The sequence below is a fragment of the Sylvia atricapilla genome, chromosome 14, assembly GCF_009819655.1.
Source record: "Sylvia atricapilla isolate bSylAtr1 chromosome 14, bSylAtr1.pri, whole genome shotgun sequence".
NCBI lineage: Eukaryota > Metazoa > Chordata > Aves > Passeriformes > Sylviidae > Sylvia > Sylvia atricapilla.
Window position 1 is genome coordinate 7,140,158 of NC_089153.1, and position 18,839 is coordinate 7,158,996.

The following is an 18,839-nucleotide window of genomic DNA, read 5'->3' on the forward strand; positions in this document are numbered from 1 at the left end:
TTTACCTTGCACCTCCTCTTGGACTAATGCCCTGTTCCTTATTCGAAAAAAAGAAAAAATTCTTGGCAAAATATTAACAGAAGTGTTCAAATTTCTTTCACAAAATGTGTAAGAGGAGCTACTTTTATAAAATTAAGCAGCCCCCAGCTGAATAGAACACATCCAATTTGTCTTTTAAAATATTTATTTTACAGCTTATTTTAATAAGCATCTCCTGCGTATTGAAAGGCCAGTGCTACATGGGGACACCAACCACTCCTTACTTGTTTTACTTCGCTTTGTTTCATTGTGAATTAGGTAAGTCATATTTTCTGTTAATCAAATAATTGTCAATTGCCTTTTTTTTCAATAGCAACTGTTCCAAATCAGACTCCTATTTTGTAAAAACATATTCTGTCTCATTCACTAAGAGTAGATTGGGATGCTAGTCAGAGACATAGAAAATTTTCCCCCCTCTTTATCTGGAAATTGGAGTTTAATATGTTTGCTTTTTGGACCAGGTTGGGATACATCCCAGGCAGGGATGTTCTCTGAACTCCCCTAGTAGTTTATTATTATCTCACCTCTGAGTCTAGCCCAGCAATTCTTGCATGGCAGCAAGGATCTGTGAGGGCAAAGCAGGAAACTTGGGCAGGGGCCTGCAGTCTTTGAATAAATTCCGTAATTCCAGTATGGGATTTCACTGCAAGAAAATGACATGACTATATTCTTCATAAGAAATTTGCAGTTAGACTCAAAGACATTAAAAAATATCTCTAAGCCACTCAAAATATTCCAGCCTACCTTCTAAAATGCTAAAAGCAGCCTTTGCATGATAAAGGCAGTAGAAGGGGCTTTGCTGTTGCAGAGCTAGATGGTTTCAGGAGCTGAAAGAGGTTTCGGACAGATTGTTAAATCTAATTTATCCTGAATTTTCAGTGAATGTTTTTCTTTTTGTGGATTTGAAACTTTCAAGACTGAAACAGATATATTCCCCTTCTCAGCAGTTTTGAAATTCTCTGCATCTAGAAGTTTTGTACTCTTGTCTTTGTGTTCTGTTTATAAAATGTTCATACTGTCATTGTGCAAATTTCTTTATCGGAGAAGATCAAACCAGCAAATTCTATTGAGACTGGTTATCAAACCAGTTTGAAAATAAACATATCTGAGAAAATTCATTGGAAATTAGAATTTTATAAGTGAACTGAGTACACTTGAAAAGGGAATAGTGATCATAGAGACAGGAAGAGATGTTTCTTGGTAGACAAAGCTCTCGTGAGATTAATGAAAATGTTTTAAAAGGCTTGTCAGCAACATATGCTTTGGGCTTTTAATTAAACAAACAATTTGGAAATTGGTTGAGAAAATGGCATGAACTGAACAACAGGCTTGGAAAAAGTGAATGGCAAATTGAGAAGTGTGGTGGCAAGATTACACTTTCCAGCTGCTAATTTTATCACCTTGTAGGGTGTCATTAGCACTGAGATGAAAAATGAAATTTCTGATTCATTTGGGAATATAATTGTGGAAAACTAGACCTTTTGCAACAGCTGAAAACTTCCTGAAAAATGTGTTTGTTTTCATCTTGAAACAGAAGCATTTTGAAATGAAAATAGTCTGACTGAAGTTTCTGTGGCAACTAGGAAGTTAAAATATGACAAATTTGGCACAAAGGCTTATAAGATTGCAATTGATTCTCTCATATTCACAGTTAATCTAATACCTGCTATCTGTTCAGCCTCTGACAAAGAAATATGTCCTCCATTTCTTTTTGTTCAGCATCTACATACTACATAAGAAGAAATAAGATTTTATGGTGTGGATATGATTATAAATTAACTCAAGAATCATTATTTTAAAACTGTCCTTACTTTGTGGGAAAAGCTTGCATTTCAAGGTTTTGTTGGCTTTTCTTTTTACAAGCTTTATTTCCCAGCAAATTAATTATTTTTACAGGGAATATACAGCAGAGATATGAGGAAAATAGTTTTAACATTGTTTTAACAATTCTGTGTAAATGGAATGCCTGCCAGATTGATATTCCTTCACGCTCATCTTGCTGTCAGTGGACAGTGTTTACTCTGTTTACCCTTTCAAACGTTTCCTCTGCCTTCCAAAACCTTCAGGGAGAATGTATGCACATATTGTTACCTATGCTGTTCACCCCACCCTGCCACGGATAATTCCAAGTGTGGATGAGTCATCTGCTCCCAAATTGCTTTATTGGTACCTTGTAACACCAGGAGCTGGCACAGGAGAGAGCAGCTCTCAGAAGTGAGGGAACACAGGTAAAGATGCTTCTGTCTTATTTATTCTTGTCCTGTACAAAGCTCGAGCATAGTGAAACATTTTCTAACTGATACATAAAAATTTATGCACCTGCAAAGGCATATACAGACATACATTCTTATTTTTCGTATTAATTGCCTAAATATTTGAACCCTGTATGCATAGGAGATTGAACTTTTTTTTTTTTTTTTTTTTTTTTTTTTTTTTTTTTTTTTTTTTTAATGTCTGGGAAGTCAAGGTCCAAACAGACAGAAACCAGAACATTTCAAATCTCAGGCTGATTCTTAGACATTATTCAATGTGCAGTCTAGAATAAACACCTCAGTAATGGAAAGAAGCCTGCTTTTGCCAGATCTACTGGGCATAAAAATGGAACAAATTCTTCATTAAGCATTTTTGAAGGAAATGGGACAGACTGCTGTTCAGTTGTTAGTACTCGTTCCACCTACCGTGCAGATATATAAATGGCATTTCAAAGTACAGATGGAACTGGCTGACGTTGTACAAATCAATACAAGTATTGTGTGGTTACTTGCTTTTCTTAGGATTTCTGTCATATTTCTGGGAAATGTGAGGTATCCATGAATCATTCTGTGAAAGCTGAGGGCACTCTCTAGATGCCTATTAAGGCATCTACAAGCAACCTAAACCAAACTGAAGGCCTTAGGCTCCTTACTTGCTGTACAGAGGTGAAACATCACAAAACAAACCTGGTAGGAACCACGTAGGAATAAACTGTGTAACCCTTCTTTGCTCCAGCACTTGAAATGATGCTGAATGATTTTTGCCTTCTTTTTCTTTTTTTTATATTCTCTGTATTTCTTACACATATACTGGGAGCTCTGTAGCCTGTTATTCCATTCACAGCTAGTTTTCCCAGTACTTCCCCTGCCCTGGTAGACAAAAAGAAAAAACACATTCCAAGACCCCTATGCAATCTTGGTTCTCCTTAGAAACCAACATTGAAAGACAGCTCTTTTTGACACGTTTTCATCAACAAACACCAGTCCCATCTGAGGGGGGAGGATTTAGAAGGGGCTTGAACTGGAGGGAATTGCATCACTACTGGTGATCAAAAATCACCTAATAGGTGATTTTGTCAATTATGCTAATGTAATAAACTTATAAAACAGTATTCACTGTGTCGAGGGGTGGGCTTTTGTGGACATTTTCCATACCTGCCCTTGGAGAACTTCCCTAAAGATCAGCCTTTATACTACCTCCTATACTAATATTATCTCAAAAGTGTGTGTTGTTTCGTTTATAGGTGCTTAAAGGCATCAGAAAACCTTTCCTTTTGCTGGCACTTTGTCCATGTACCATTCCAGTCACCTCTCAGTGTTAACAGACAAGGGGGCAGCAACTGTTTCCTATTCTGAGCTGCAGAGGGAAGGGATCATGGATGACAGCAATCAAATACCATCCAACAGTCTAAGCATGTACTTCTGTGTGTCTCAGTCACCTGTTTTTTGAGCACCAACAGCAGAGCTGATGGTAAAGTAATCATTCTGTCAGTTAACTTTTTGAAACCTCGTTGGCTCTCTGGATCATCTCATTTATGTAGTCAGATTCCCAATTTTCTCATGATGTTTCAGAGGAGTGTGTTTCAAAGACAGAGCAATTCTAAAAGTGATATTCTTTTTTACGTCAAAGACGCAATTCAGAAAGCAAAAATCTTATTCACCAGGTTATGTTAATTGTATTTGGAAGTAACCATCCATTATTATTTCAATTTAAGTAATCTTTATCTGAGGACAGACATTTATAGTTGGGGAGAAACAGGTTCTACTCCATATTCTCTTGTTTTGCTGGATCTTGCATAAACTTTGCTCTCTTGACTGCAATGGCAAGTGTCCAAGTCCTAATCTAGCAGAAGCAAGTTCTCCTTATGTCACTGTCAACCTAGGACACAATGATTCTCTGATTGTTTGGATAAGTTTCTAGAACAGGTGTAAGGTACAAGCTCCAAATGAGAAGGAAATCCTTCTTTAGCAGTAGCACTTGGGGTAGGAGGTCCTAGGGACTGCAGGCTCACCTCACCTGACTTGGTATAAGGCTTAATGAATTCACCAGTGTTAACCAATACTAATGCCTGTGATTATATCATTGTAATAATGGTGACAATGCTTTCTTTTCACTGAGCAGGAACTCTTTGATGTGAGATAGTTTCCAGCCTGGCATCCTTCACGTTTGAAGAATCAGTGAACACAGATCCTTAAGTATCAAGGTTTCTGCTTTTATGAAAGTCAGTCCTTTTTTACATTGTCTAGAGACAATGTTGAGCCCAAATGCACAGTGAAAAAAAAAGCCCAGTAAATCTGTGCTCTCTTTCTGTTAGTTGTGTGGTAGTAGTTAAATGGGTTTGTATTCAGCCATGTAGGTGGTGGACTGGCAAGGGTGTACAGACAGAGCATGGACACATTCAATATCTTTGTCTTTGATTGATATAAAGATAAGGCTGTCTGGTTAAATATATGCATTCCTGCACAAGATACATAAATCAGACAAATTATTTAGGAGACTGTAATGTGCTGGTTAGTATTCTTTCCTTGAGCACATGTCTTTAGGAACCCACATCTAGAAATTAGCCTCAAGGAGCAAACCAACTTTCAGATGTGTGTTTAATAAGACTTTTACCTAATGAGGTTTGTTTTATTGTAGAGACTTAAATTTAATTTGTTTTCACATAAGTTTTGGAAAAGGTGATTCTTACAGACTTTCTTCTGAGATATGGATATTTCTCTACATGATTTTTCTTCCAAAAATATGACTAAAACCCTTCAACTAATTTTAAACCCAAAGGAAGTTGAAAAATTAACCTCTAATTTAATCTTCAGTGGGTTTTGCTTGTTTGCTTTTACACAAGACTTAACAAAAAAAAGTGTTTGAGGAGCTTGTTGGTCCCTTACTCAGAGTCACTTAAACCTCTACATTGCCTGGATGAGTCTTAATGTGTCTAGAGAATCCGTATTTTTCTCTTGGAATCTCATAGTTCACTGGGTTTTGGGTTGTATGTTAGCTAAGAAACTAATGTAGAAATGTTAACTTAATGTAGGGTCTCTGAATAAGATTAATACATGTTAGGTCCAGAATGCCTTAAATATATAATTTATTGTACTAAACATATTAATATTTCACTCTGGAGTGAATGTGGAATACATTGCTAACCACTATCATCCCTTCCAGCTCACATTCCTTGACTGTAATCAGAGATTGGATTTATGTCACTTCCCTGTACATACTCACCTAAGCACTTGAGCAAAATTATTTCATCTATATTTGTCTCTGTTTTATATATTCTCTCAAAAATGGTTATATAATTGAAATACATAATTTAAATGCATAAGTTCCAAAGCAATATGCTCTGTGCATTTAGGAACATGTCGTTAGCTGGGTACTCAAACAGAAACCAAGAGCCTCTTGTAAGTTGTTTGGCGATCACAAGTTACATCAGCTTTAAATATTGCATACTGTGGAGCACCATTTATACAGAACCTGTTAAGATAAATATTTGAAATGAAAATGTTTAATTTTCCTTTTTATTGTGGCAAATAATTTTCCTGTAATTATAACTGTCAGGCTTTCCCCTGCTTCTTTGCCATCTCAGAGGAAAAAACAAGGGGAGGGGGAAGGAGCAAGATTTCCAAAAATATTACTTGTGGATTGTTTGGAAATCCTTAATGGTTTCTCCTTATTTTCCTTGATTTCAAAATATTGAAATTTCTTTTACCTTTTGTGTTGGAGAGTATTTGGAATGCTTGCATAAAACACCTCATCTGACATCTGAATCTTTCCCTCTTGTTGACTGGTTGGTTAGAGATAAGCCACTTCAGTGTCTCTTAATTAGGTTCATTCTCAACAGTTGCTTGAAATTATTAGAAAAGTTTAGATGTTTGCATTATAGAAAGCAGGAAGATGTACATGTAGGGCACTGTGTTAGTAAAAAATATTACAAAAACGTTTTATTCTGAAATTTCCTGTTTTAATGTCAGGAAAAACAACAACAACAATAAATTATGTATTAAAACCAATACAAATTACATTTGTGGAGTTAGCAGCTTTTTCTCTCTCTCTAGTACTCACCCAACCCGCATATTAATCATATAATACTGAATGGGCTTTTTATTTTACATCATCAAAGTTATGGTGTTGAAAAAGATTAACTCACCAAACATCTTGGAAAATGTAGCCTGTTTTTGCTAATTTCCTGAGGTATTTTACAATTTTTTTTTGCTCACCTGTCTGTGTTTTAGACTATCAAACAGATGTGCTAAAATATTAATTTCTCATACTGCAAAAAATTTCTGCCCCTTCTTATGTTGCAAGTAAATCACTGTGTATTTATATGCAAGGACCTTCATTTATTTTTTTTAACAGGTGTTGTTAGGCCTCTTAGAGAACACAACAGTTTTAGTAACTTTGCTGGGTACATCTGTAAAGATTGTCCCTTAATGCCTGTCATGAACTGGCTTAAATGTAGAAGAACGAGGGAAACTCAGCTTCTGTGAATAAAACAGATTGGACCCAGAAAAGTTGGAAAAATACCCAAAAAAAGCGTGGTTAAAATCAGGTGAGGGTAGATGGTGGTGCCAAAAAGTATTGGTATGTTTTATTTAATAGTAAAAGAGGCAGAGACAGAAAAAGAGTTATGCATAAGGGCTGGGGGGAGAGAAAGAGTGACAGGGGTCAGGTGGAAGCACATCACCCATCCAGGGGTCCCAATGATGTCTCATTGCTCCCTTCTGTCTGGTCTCTTGGTGATGAGGGTCCCACATCACGCTGCCACACGCCAAAGAGGTCGGAATTCCCTGGATTCAGGCACACTCTGGGCAGGTGGGCACGGCCAGGTGCCTCCCTTGGAGGGCCACTGTGACCCTGTCCCTTGGAGCACCCAGGGTCCCCTTTGGGGCCAGTGTGACCGTGTCCCTTGCAGCACCAGGGTCTGTTGCAGCATCTCTGGGGCTGTCCCGTGTCGTGTCCCCCGGGCCGGGGCTGTCCCGGGGCTGTCCCGGGGCTGTCCCGGGGCTGTCCCGGGGCTGTCCCGTGTCCCCGGGCCGGGGCTGTCCCGGGGCTGTCCCGGGGCTGTCCCGGGGCTGTCCCGGGGCTGTCCCGTGTCCCCGGGCCGGGGCTCGGCTGTCCCCGGTGAGGCCCCACAGCCCGGCTCCTCTGACAGCCCAGCACGGCGGGTCCTGCTCTCACCGGAGGCTTCTCCCCACAGCCCAGAAGCTCTCCTGAGCCCCGGGCTGTGAGGGGCTGTGGCAGCCTGGCGGGGACAGCCCTGGGCCGGCCTCTGCTCCCCGGAGTGCTCAGTTTGGTCCCTCTGTCACTGTATTCTTCTTCCCCCAGCCCAGACCTGAGTCACTTATGTTATTTCCATCAATGAGCAGTGGAGGTCAGGAGGCCTATTCAGGGTGTGGTGGTTTCTCTGCAGTTTTTGTAAGAGAGTTTTGCTATAATAGGCAAAGGTGCTTCATGAAGGTGTTTAAACCATAAATCATTCAGTCTCCGACAATGCCTCACTCTAAACGGGAGCTCCCTGTCTCACCCACCTGACATATGGATTGAAAGCTTCAAATAAAGCCTAATATAATACATTTTTAGGAAGTGTCTCTTTTTGTATCTTCTCTTAACTTAAAAAGTAAGCATTGTTTGTGTGTAAATGTTAAAAAACAACCTAACCAAAATTATAGTGTGAGCTGCAGGAAAACAAACCCAAGCACAACCAGAGAAATGTAACTTATTTTCAATAAATATAGTAAGTGCTCTCTTCCAATGCAGTCCCAAATAAAAAGATAATTAAAGATGCAAGTTTATTTCAAAAATTCCATGCAGAATTATTTATATAGAAAATTCCACAAATAAAAAATATTATTATATTGATCATGTATTTGCCACATATTTAATGTAAAATATTTTTTATTGAATTTCATAAACCCATATAGTCTATAAAAATTTTAATCATGTGCTGTTTAGTAGTCCTCCAGTTCTTAAGAATTTTGAATCACCTGCCCCTCTTTTACAACAGCCTTCAAAATTGTAACTTACTGTAGATTTTTTCGTATCTTCAAAGGCTTGTGATACTGTATATGCTATTTACTACTATTTTTACAGTGGATAAATTGTATTTCTTGGATGAGCATCTTGGAATCAGGAATTTGTCACTGGTTATAAAACATGGAAATACTAATTAGAATAAGTGCTTTCTAGGTATTTATAGCCTTTACTAGAAAGGGGATCTGGCAGTGGCTGAAATGAAAGACACAGAGAGAGAAAGAAAATAGAAGAATTGTTTGCTTCAAATATTTGCCAGATGTTCTTTGACATGATATATGGTAAAAGAATTAAATATACTCCAGAGTAATTTTATTACAACAGATATAATACTCAGAGACTTATCAGGTTGCTGACACTTCTACATTAATGAAAAATTGATCCTTTTAGTCTCTAAATCAAAAGATAAATAAACACAATGTCAAGAGTGGATTGAAGTGGATCTATGACAGTTCTTCATATATTCATGGTATTCTAGCTCTGTTTGTGTGACTTAGTGAACTCTCCCATCTTCTACTATCATCAGCAGCACCCTTGAAAATAAAGAAATGCACACAAAGCTTAGGAAATCTGATTTGGAACATGAAATTTCATCCAGAGCATTCTTGATATATTTATATTGATATATTTATTTATTGATATATTTAAGAAAGGAGCGATGTAGTCCAGAATTCCTGGTTTTGCTGCACATCCTGAAGGCTTGGCAGTGAACTGCTCTGTTCAGAGAAGCTCTGGACCTTGGGCACAGAGCACCTGACAGAGTTGTACCTTAGGACCTTGAACAAAGACAGTCCAAGTCAACAGTTGTGTTGTGCCTCTCACAGCAAGACCAGTATAATGACTATGACTACTAACAACAACCAAACCCCCTACATGTGCTTTTTTCCAAGACTGTACAGAATTAAATTGCACAAGGAGTAGTTACAGCATAGACAGTGGGTTTTCCAATCCAGCAAGGCTATAGTTTAGCAGATTTATTACAATGCCCGCCATAGCCTCATTCAAACTTGGTAATAGTGAAAAAGCTCATCAATTTAAAATTAAATCCATCTGAAAGTACATATTTCCTTCACCTAAATGGTTTCTATTTCCTCCACTATTTTTGCAGTATTGTGTTTATTAGTTCTTGAATATAGTAGGTAATATATTTTTATATATAACCTATAAATATACAGTCTTATTTAGCTGTGGCATCTTTTCATATATGTGCTAATATATGTAATATATAAGAGATAAAATAGTTTAGGCAGTGGACAAAACCCATTATATTATAGGACAACTGGAAGAAAAATAACAGTTTAATGACAGCTATTTTTATCTTCTTTATCCTATTTCCCAGTATAATTATTTCTGGATCAGTGTCCTCCTTTTTGCGTGCTGGCTACTGTGAAGATACTGATTTTCTTTTTTTTTCCCTTTTTCTCTTATGTATCCGTTCAATTTCTTTTCCCCAACTTGCGTAGCTACATTTTCTCCATTTCTCACAAAAGTATTTATAGCATTAAAAAAAATAAATGCTTATATTGTTTTAATTTTGACATGTCAGCACTTTCTTCACAACAGCAATGGTATTCCTAATTGAATCTTTAACATGATTTCCCTATGAAATGCTACAGTTGTAGAAAATTAGATACAGATGCTGTTCTTTCAGTTTAATCAGTGTGTTGGGTCACAGTGGCCTTAAGTTCTTAACACAAATTCAGTTTTCTAAAGTCTGAGTGCTCAAATGGATAGGAAGAAGGATACTGGTTCTATTTGAAGTGCCTTGAGATCTATGAGTGAAACTGGTGATCAGTGGATGAAAACTATTGTGTGTAATTTCTGAACTGATGAAATGGTAGTATTGTGTTTTCTCTAGGACATGTATGGGACCTGGGTGGAATAAAAAACAGCCCTTGCCCAATTAATTTTTTGCCAGAGAATTCCACTGCTTGTACATTATATTACTGGGCTTATTTTATATGCAATTTTTTATCCAAAGTTTATGTGAATAAAATTGTCCATCACCAAACTGTAAACTTTTTTCCCAGGTAGCATTTTCTTTAAAGGTAGTGCCTGAAAAATACAGCAGCGGTAATTTTAGATTGACTTTTGCCACCTTTTATTGTGTTCATCTTCCTTTGTATCCCAGCAAATGTGTCCCAGTCTCTCTGCAAATTCATCATTTTACATTCTGAAGCCTCAACTACTTCTGGTTTAGCTTATCTGCCTCAAAATCTGAAGTTATTAGGGGTGTACTTATTTGGGTAAACTGTTTTAATTTTAGTATTACTGAGTGTGAACCCACAGGAACCTATATTTAAGTTCACATAAGTGCAAGAAAATTGATTCATGAGAAAGAACTAGTATATGTAAATTTTGCCTCATGAGAAAACTACAGCTGACAAGATATGGGAGTCTGTTAATGGTCCAGCTCTTACTAAAATTTGTTTTCATGGAGAACTTTCAATAAAAGTCCACACTAGTGATGAAGGATAAGTTATAGCAATAGCCAGCTGGAAAAATTATGATGATAATAAAATTTCTTATCCATGACATTTTTAATAAAATAAATACTCTGGGAGAACTCTCAAGTTCTGTCTCAGCTGCAGAGAACCTTGGATTTCTGCCTCTGAGGAGAATCTGTATGCTTTGGGAGCTTTGCTGACCCAGGTCCTCAGCAGGCACCTAAATTGTCCCCTAAATAGGGGAATGTGATCTCAACCTGCTCTAAGGACTCTGGCCTTACAACAGCAGCTCTGAACACTTGCCATGTCTTACTATCTGGGCTCCCATCAACCACAGATCAGAAAACTCTTGGAAGGCTGCAATAAAGTTTTGCAGGAAACATATGTGTTAATGGATTTTGTATTGTTCATAAATCCAAATGTCAAAATCCATTGCAAAAACCCTTTGTCTTTTCTCAGTCAAAGGTAATTGTGATGCTGCCTTCCCCAGGGCATTCCTCTGGGTGCCCTGGAAGGCCACAGACCTCGGCAGAGAGTTATGGGACTGAGCAAGAGGGTTTCAGATCTGTACAGGGGGGTCTTGGAGCTGTACAGGGGAGCTGTAGTAGACCCTGGCACAGAAACCAGGAAAACACTGTCTTTGACTTCAGCCCATGGGAGCGGCTTCCAACATTGAGAGAAGAATTAAAAACCACAAAGGTGTGAAAACAGCAGTTTATCCTAGCACAGGGCGGAAAATTGTGTAGTTTTGGGGTTTTAGAATATAGGTGCAGGGGGGACAAGATGGAGGAATTAGGACAGTGCCCTGGGTTCTTCTTCTTCTCCCTTGGCCTCCATCTTGTGATGTGACGGTGGCACAAAGTAGCTTAAGAAGATTGGGTCAGAGTAGAGTTGTCCCCTTTAGTATACGTGATAGGTATTGGCACGTAATTGTAAATAGGTGATAGATAATTTTCTGTATAAAAGCACAGCGATGTCCCATCTCAGGAGGAGTCACCTTGTGTCCTCGCTGCTGTTCAGATCTCGGCTGGGCACGGAGAACATTGTGAGACATGAAATAATAAACAACATGGAAAATCAAGAAAAACAAGACCTTGAAGACTCTGCTTCTTTCTTGCAATGTGGCTCAGGGCTTTCAGAGGCAAAAAACTCTTAACCACCTGAATCTCAGGTGAAGAACCAAACCAGACACTTGTCCTTTTTTTCCCTTATGTGTCTGCCTTTCAGATTTAAATGGTGTAGCTTGCAGAAGTCTGTGATAACCTCAGTTCCTACAGTGCTGGTGCAGTTGGCTCTTGAGGTGTTTCTGCGTAACAGCCTTCATTGATGTGGTAACGCTCATCTACTGAAGCTTGAAAATTATTAATCAAATGCCTCATGGGAATTGCCAGCTTTCCTCAATAATGTATTTTTTAAACCAGTGGCAGATATAACAGCTAAATTTCAATCAAAAATTCTTTCTGTGGGAGTATTGTTGAATGTCTGTCAGTTTCAGCAACGAAAGACTACTAAATATTCCCAGTTGTCATTGTCTGACAAGTAGTTTTTCATCAACAGATAAAAATACTAGTGGTACTAACATTTCAGCCTTAGTAAAATATTGTTCTGGTTATTTTTTATTATGTCCTAAAAAAAAAAAAAAATGAAACCCCACAATAATTGCTTACTTTTTGTTTGTATTATTATAATGATATTGTGATCTTCTCTTTTGGTATATCTGAGATAAGAAAAGGAACCATATGCTTTCATAGAATCTTTAAATAATTTAAGTTGAAAGGAACTGCTGGAGGTAATCTGTTCTAGCCCCCTGCTCGAAGTTTGGATCTAGCTCCAATGTCAAATCAATTTGCTTTTGCTCAAATCTACCTCAGCTTTGAGTCTTTCCAAGGCTATACTTGCAGAACCTTTTTGGCTAGTCTGTTCCAATGTTTGACCAATTTTCCCATTTATTTTTATTTATCTACCTGGAATTTCTGTTCTTGCAGTTTGTTCTGTTTTTTTTCATGTTTTATATCAGTGCCTTAAGACTGTTTACCAGAAAGTGAAGAAAAATATTCTCCATGCATAGCAAAAAACATATCTAGAATTGGGAGGAAAGGTTTGTTCCGTGTTTAGTCTTTCTGTCCTGCACCAAAAGTTCATCCTCTCATCAGAGAAACTCTTACTGTGTGTGAAATGGAACTTTCCAGTTGGTCAGAGCATGGTGCTGACAACACCAGAGTCAAGGGTTCACTTGGGAGTTGGACCTGATGATCCTTCTGGGTCCTTTCCAACTCCAACTGTTCTGTGATTCCTCCCACCCTCTCTGATGTGCCTCGCACATGAAGATGCTGCCAGCCTGCATGAGGTGCCTGAAACACCTGAAAGAACACAACACAGTCAGCATTTGACACACTGAACAACAAGAAATAATAACAGTCTGTGTGACAGAGTTTAGCAGAGAATGTGAAATTACAGAGGGAAATGGGAAAGGAGAGGAGTGAGGCATAATAATCACAGAGTAGCAACGAGCCTCCTTTAGGCCACAGTGCAGTTTCAAAAACATTCCTACTGAATGCACCCCAAGTACCTGATGGGGAGAAAGTGTTCTTGGAAATAACAGTGATAAAAGAAACTATGGGTTTTTCTATGCCTGACAAATGCAGATCCGCAAGAGCACGTTGTCAGTTGTCAGAAGTTGACCAGCAGTTACTCGCTGCATCCATCTCATTTGTTTTCCTGTCTCCATCTGCTGGAGGCAGTACTGCACGGTGCCTGCACCGACGGGGGGTGACCCAGCCTTTGAGGCTGCCTTAGCACACAGCTGAACTTGCCTGTTATGCAACGTATCAAATGTGTGCTAGAGCCAATTAAGATACTTTGCATAAAGACCATATTGGTTTAATTCAAATTATTGCAAAAATCCTATTTTCAACTTCCTTTGCCCTATAATATATAGGCACAATCATATGGGAAGTAACATTCAAAATGAAAACTATTATTTTTAACTGTTAATGCATCACTGATTTTTATTAATTGGTTTCTCTTCATAGCATTTATTTATTGTATTAGTACTAATGTGAACTTATTAAATATTTCACAAAAAGTTTATTACAATAGCGATCTTTAAAATTTAGCAGTTTGGTTATGACTACAGCAGCAAATATTCTGGAATGTCACTCATAAATTCCCTAAATTAGAGCTAAATTAGTGCTTAAAATTGCCCTAATAAAATGTTTATTATTTTCCATACTCTTATCAAAGTTACTTTTCTTTTTTATGCCCACAATATACATTAATTTGCAAAGTTTGGTTGTATTCTTTTGTTTTATTATCCACAATCCGATGAATTTCTGTTTTGTAGGTACAGGAGAAAGTGGGGTTTGACAGCTTTAGCTCATTGGTTGAGATTTGCATGATTATTGATGATCAGCTGTTCTAGAAGCACTAGAAATTCCTGGCAGAAAAGCTGCTGGAATTAAAGTATCCTTTTTTGTGATTTATCAGAATCTCAGTTTGACTGAGTGTAGAGAACAATTCAAGAAGAATATCTTTGTGCCCAGCCTTTACTCTGTGCCGTATTTTACTAAAATATTTTATCTGAGAAAAAACTATGTACACAGCTGCATGTGAATCCAGCCAGCCATCTACTCAGCTCTTGCTTGAACTTCCCAGTTATTTGTACTTTTATCTGAACATGGTTATGTAACTTTCACTCATTAGGAGAACAGATCCTGTTTTTTTCTTTTATTTTTTTAATATTAGCAGTCTGAAAATTTTGTTACTTATTTCAAGATGAAGATCAGGCTACTATTTATGTGCTTTCTTCTATCTGAACTATGATCAAAATCAAGTTTCAGTCGGCATTCATTATTCCAGGATTTGTTCATTTTGATCCAAAGTCAGTAGCAATGATACAAAGATGTTTAAGGTATGAAGAAAATTACATTGGTCTTTCATTGCCTTGTGCTGAGTTTTTCAGTTTATTTTAACAATCAACTAAGTTGGATGTTATATAACCAAGTGAAATGCAGATTGTCTTGATTTAAATGTGTATTCTACAGGCAAGTGTACCTAATTTCCTCCTAGTCTGCAAAACCTGCCCTATCTGAATCTTTGCATAATTTTTAAAACGTTGGCATTTCATGCAGCAAGAGAAGCAGTTTTAGTCATTTTGTTATCAATGATAACAAAATTACCTTGCTAGCAATGTTTTAATGCTCAAAAAAAAAAGTTTTAGTTAGTTTTTCTCATGTTTTGTCTTCTACTAAATCTTATTGTATATTTTCCATTCTTATCTTTTTTTCCAATAAGAAATGAGTCTTTAATTTTTTTTTCAGAATCATAGCGCAAATAACCAATCCATTTTAATGAAACATTGAAGAATGAGTGCATTTCAGTAAAATCATTAGTTGATCTACAGTAGAGATACATTATAATGATTTAACTTACAATCTGTGGAGTCCTTTTAGCAACTACCTTGTCTTTTTCAGTACAACCCTACCAAAAGAATTAGGATGAGGAGTTTAATGTATTTTTGTTTTCCCCTAATCTTTTCAGTTATTTGGATGATTATTATTGGATGATTATTAGGGCATACAATACCTATATTTCCTGAATAATGCCAGAGATGACGGAGGAAGAAAATCAGATCTTTTGGAATAGTTCTGATGGTGCATAAGACTATGATTACAACTAAAAAGAAGTTTGCAGATGGACAGAAAGGAAAATTTTGGGCCTTTTTGGTATGTCTTGAATGTTTGATGTATACAATTGCATCTGTAACATGTACTTCATTCCCTATAAGGACAGTTGTTTCTTCAAGCACACTCACAGGTGTTATGTTCAATACAGAAAAACATACCTGTGTGTATTGAAGTTAATTGATTTTTCTCAGCTTCAATACCTCAAGCTTATGGTCTTTTTTTAGTTCTTGCATGGGATAAATTTGTCAGCTTTGTCAAACAATACAGTTTAGGTACTGAAAAGTTATTCCTGAGGTAAATGAAAGAGCTTTTTAAATTCTAAAACGGTGTTAATGGGCCAGAAAGAGACCTGATAATTCAGAATAACTTTTCCTTATTTAAAGAAGACCTCCATTATGTGAGAAGACTTAGAATTCAGTAGCCTTTGCAATATAAGCAAATTCTCCTTACAAATCTTTCTCTCCATCATTTCTAAAACAGAGACTATCCCACTATGAGAGAACTCACCTGAATAAGTGAGCAAGCACTGGATGGTAGTGTTGGGTTTATTATGGAATTCAATAATATAATCACCAGAACTAACAAAATTGTGTTCTGCTTTAAAATGTCCAAACTGAAAGCTAAAACATAATTCAAGGAAAAACTACCCCTACAGTAATTAAATTGGAATTCTCAACTTTATCATCTTTTGCTCAAGAGTTCAATTGAATTCTCCTGATCATTTCAAAACCTCTAAATTTTTTGCTTAGTAAAAATAAGGTAAGGCTTCCCCTACTGGTCTGGTTTTTTACTTTTTGTAATGCAAGTTAAGCTACAGATGTTTCATGCACAGTTTTCCTGTCATTTTATTTCTTATCTTGAATGTTAAATATATATATATTCCAGCATTCCAGAACTACTGTACTCCAATTCCAGTTCTTGTACCAATCAACTGGAGTGTTGATGCATTGCCACCCTTCCCTTCTGCAGGGTGTGGTAGCTGCAAAGTGTCCATTTCCAAGAGTCACTTTCTCCATGGCGTGACCAGAATGGAGTAAGATGCTCAAAGTGATAATGAAGCTCATTAATGCACTCAAGATGAGCACTATGCAGAGATTTACTAAATTCTAGCTGCAATTATATCATCACAAGATATTTTGAGATAAATAGCATTGTTTGTGTCATTAGAGAGGGTCATGGAATGTGAATATGTGGAGACCTTTTCATTCCTCTGGAGCACAAGATGTTGTTTTAATATCTTTTATTTAAAGCATTCTCATTACTCCAAGTTTTAAAGCATAAATCTTTTTCCTGATCATGGAAAAATTTGCAGCAGAAGTTCGCCAATAACAGCAAAACTTCAGAACATTTGGGTTTCTAAGATGTAGCATAATCACCACTCCCTGGCAGTGGGCAAAACCTGCAAACATGTCTTTAGATCTGTAGAGTAATTCTTTCATCAGATGGTGAGCAGTAACTTACTTGGAAGGAGACATTTCATTCATGGCTGCCAGAAGTATCTATGGAGAAAGATATGTGGAATAAGTGAGGCTTTTGTGGTGAATGTGTAAGACCAGAACCTAATTTGAATAGTTAACACATTCTCCTGGATTTTCAGAGAGCATTAGGAATTGCTTCTTTCCCTTCATTCAAATGGGAATAAGAAAACCCTTGGAAGGGAAAGCCATACATGATAACTAGAGTACATGAAGGGTATGTATTTTAATAATCTTCCTTTATAAAACAAAAACATATTTTTAAAAATATTTCTCAAGAAGTCACTTAAGAATCCACTGTACTGAGTTTTTAACAGTTTTTTCTATCTTTTGCTTTTAACTTCAACTCCTGATAGCAAATATGATCTCTTTTATGATGTCTTGGACATGTGACTTTAAAAATTAGTAGACTTGTTAATCACAGCTCATGTCTTTCACCTATCTTTCAAATCCTTCTGGGTAACCACACTTGTTTATTTTCTTTACACCATTTGAGTGTAAAGCATTGACTCTGAGTGACCATGTACCGGTGGGTGCTGGTTTTGTCCCAGTTCTGAGGATTTCCGTGGCTGGAGATAGATAGTCCCAAACAACTGGTCTCAGTTCATGGAGAACAAAGTGGAAGATGCAGTTGGAAAACACTTTCTTCTGTTGCATTAAATCTGTCTGATAGACTGCCTTGGTATGAATTCTTCTCTCAGATAACCCAGGTCCAATGATAACAAAATAACTTTCTTGCTGGTTTGTAAATTGAATCTAAATTAAGAAATCCAGAAGTGAATTGCTCTGTCAGATGTATCTTTATGATACTGCCACCTCTTCCTTTCTTCTTCTTTTTTTCTCCTCCCTGGGGGCATCATTTGGTATAACATGACCCCCCCAAAAAGTGATGATGAAATAAATGTAACCAAATCATTGGAAAGACATTTCATTTTGAAAGCAGTGAAACTTAATAAAGACTTCGTTTTGTACAGTGAAGGTTATGTAGAAAAAATTGGCAGTATTCTGGTTTTGAATTTGAGAGACTTCAATGGAATATGACTTCCAGGCTGCAAGACACTCTACTTTTTAGTTACTTCAAACAATATTTCTAAATAACCCATTGCTTCTTAACATCCTAAAGTTGGTGTGATTGCTGAGCAAAAAGAAAATGTCTTTAACAACTAAGCACGTTGTCCAGCAATGCTGAAAATGAAGAGAAACATTTACTAAAGAAAGATCTATTTAGGTGCTTTGACGATACAGTCAGATGTTTAACAGAATTATTTAAAGGCAATTTAGACAGCAGTATCTACTTCCCACTGAATTTCACTTAGTCACTTCTATAAATCCCATATGTATCTTCTACATCTTTAGGCACTTTAAATATCTGGCCCAAAGACAGTTGAAAATCTTTTAAAGCTATAGGCAGACTTCTGTTTTCTGCAAATGGAAGAAAATCACATTTTTAAGGCTAGTCCTCAAATTAACAAGAAATTCAGCCTTGGAGATCATTGTTCAATGGGAATATTAAAATTATTTGTGTCATTTAGTCAGTATGGGCTGGTAGAAACATCTGTGCATATTACTTTTCACTAATGTAATTAATTTTGTAAGAAATGTAACCACAACTGCAGTGCTTTCATCAGCTTTCCTTTTTCTCATTTCTTTTTTTCTTTCAGAAATTGTACTATTAAATGTTGCTGGCTGAATACCAATTCTAATATTTTCTAAAATTAAATAATCGTAAATCTAAGTAAGTATAGCTATTTCCTTGTAGAAACGGAATCTGCTAAGTAACAAACTCCTACAGAATGAGAGACATAAATCTATGTTTGGTGTTTGCTTTTTCTTTTAAATATATATTAAGCTTTTCTACGTTTAAGCTTACACAGTAGTAGGGACTAGGGATGAGTAAAGCCCCCAATCCAATG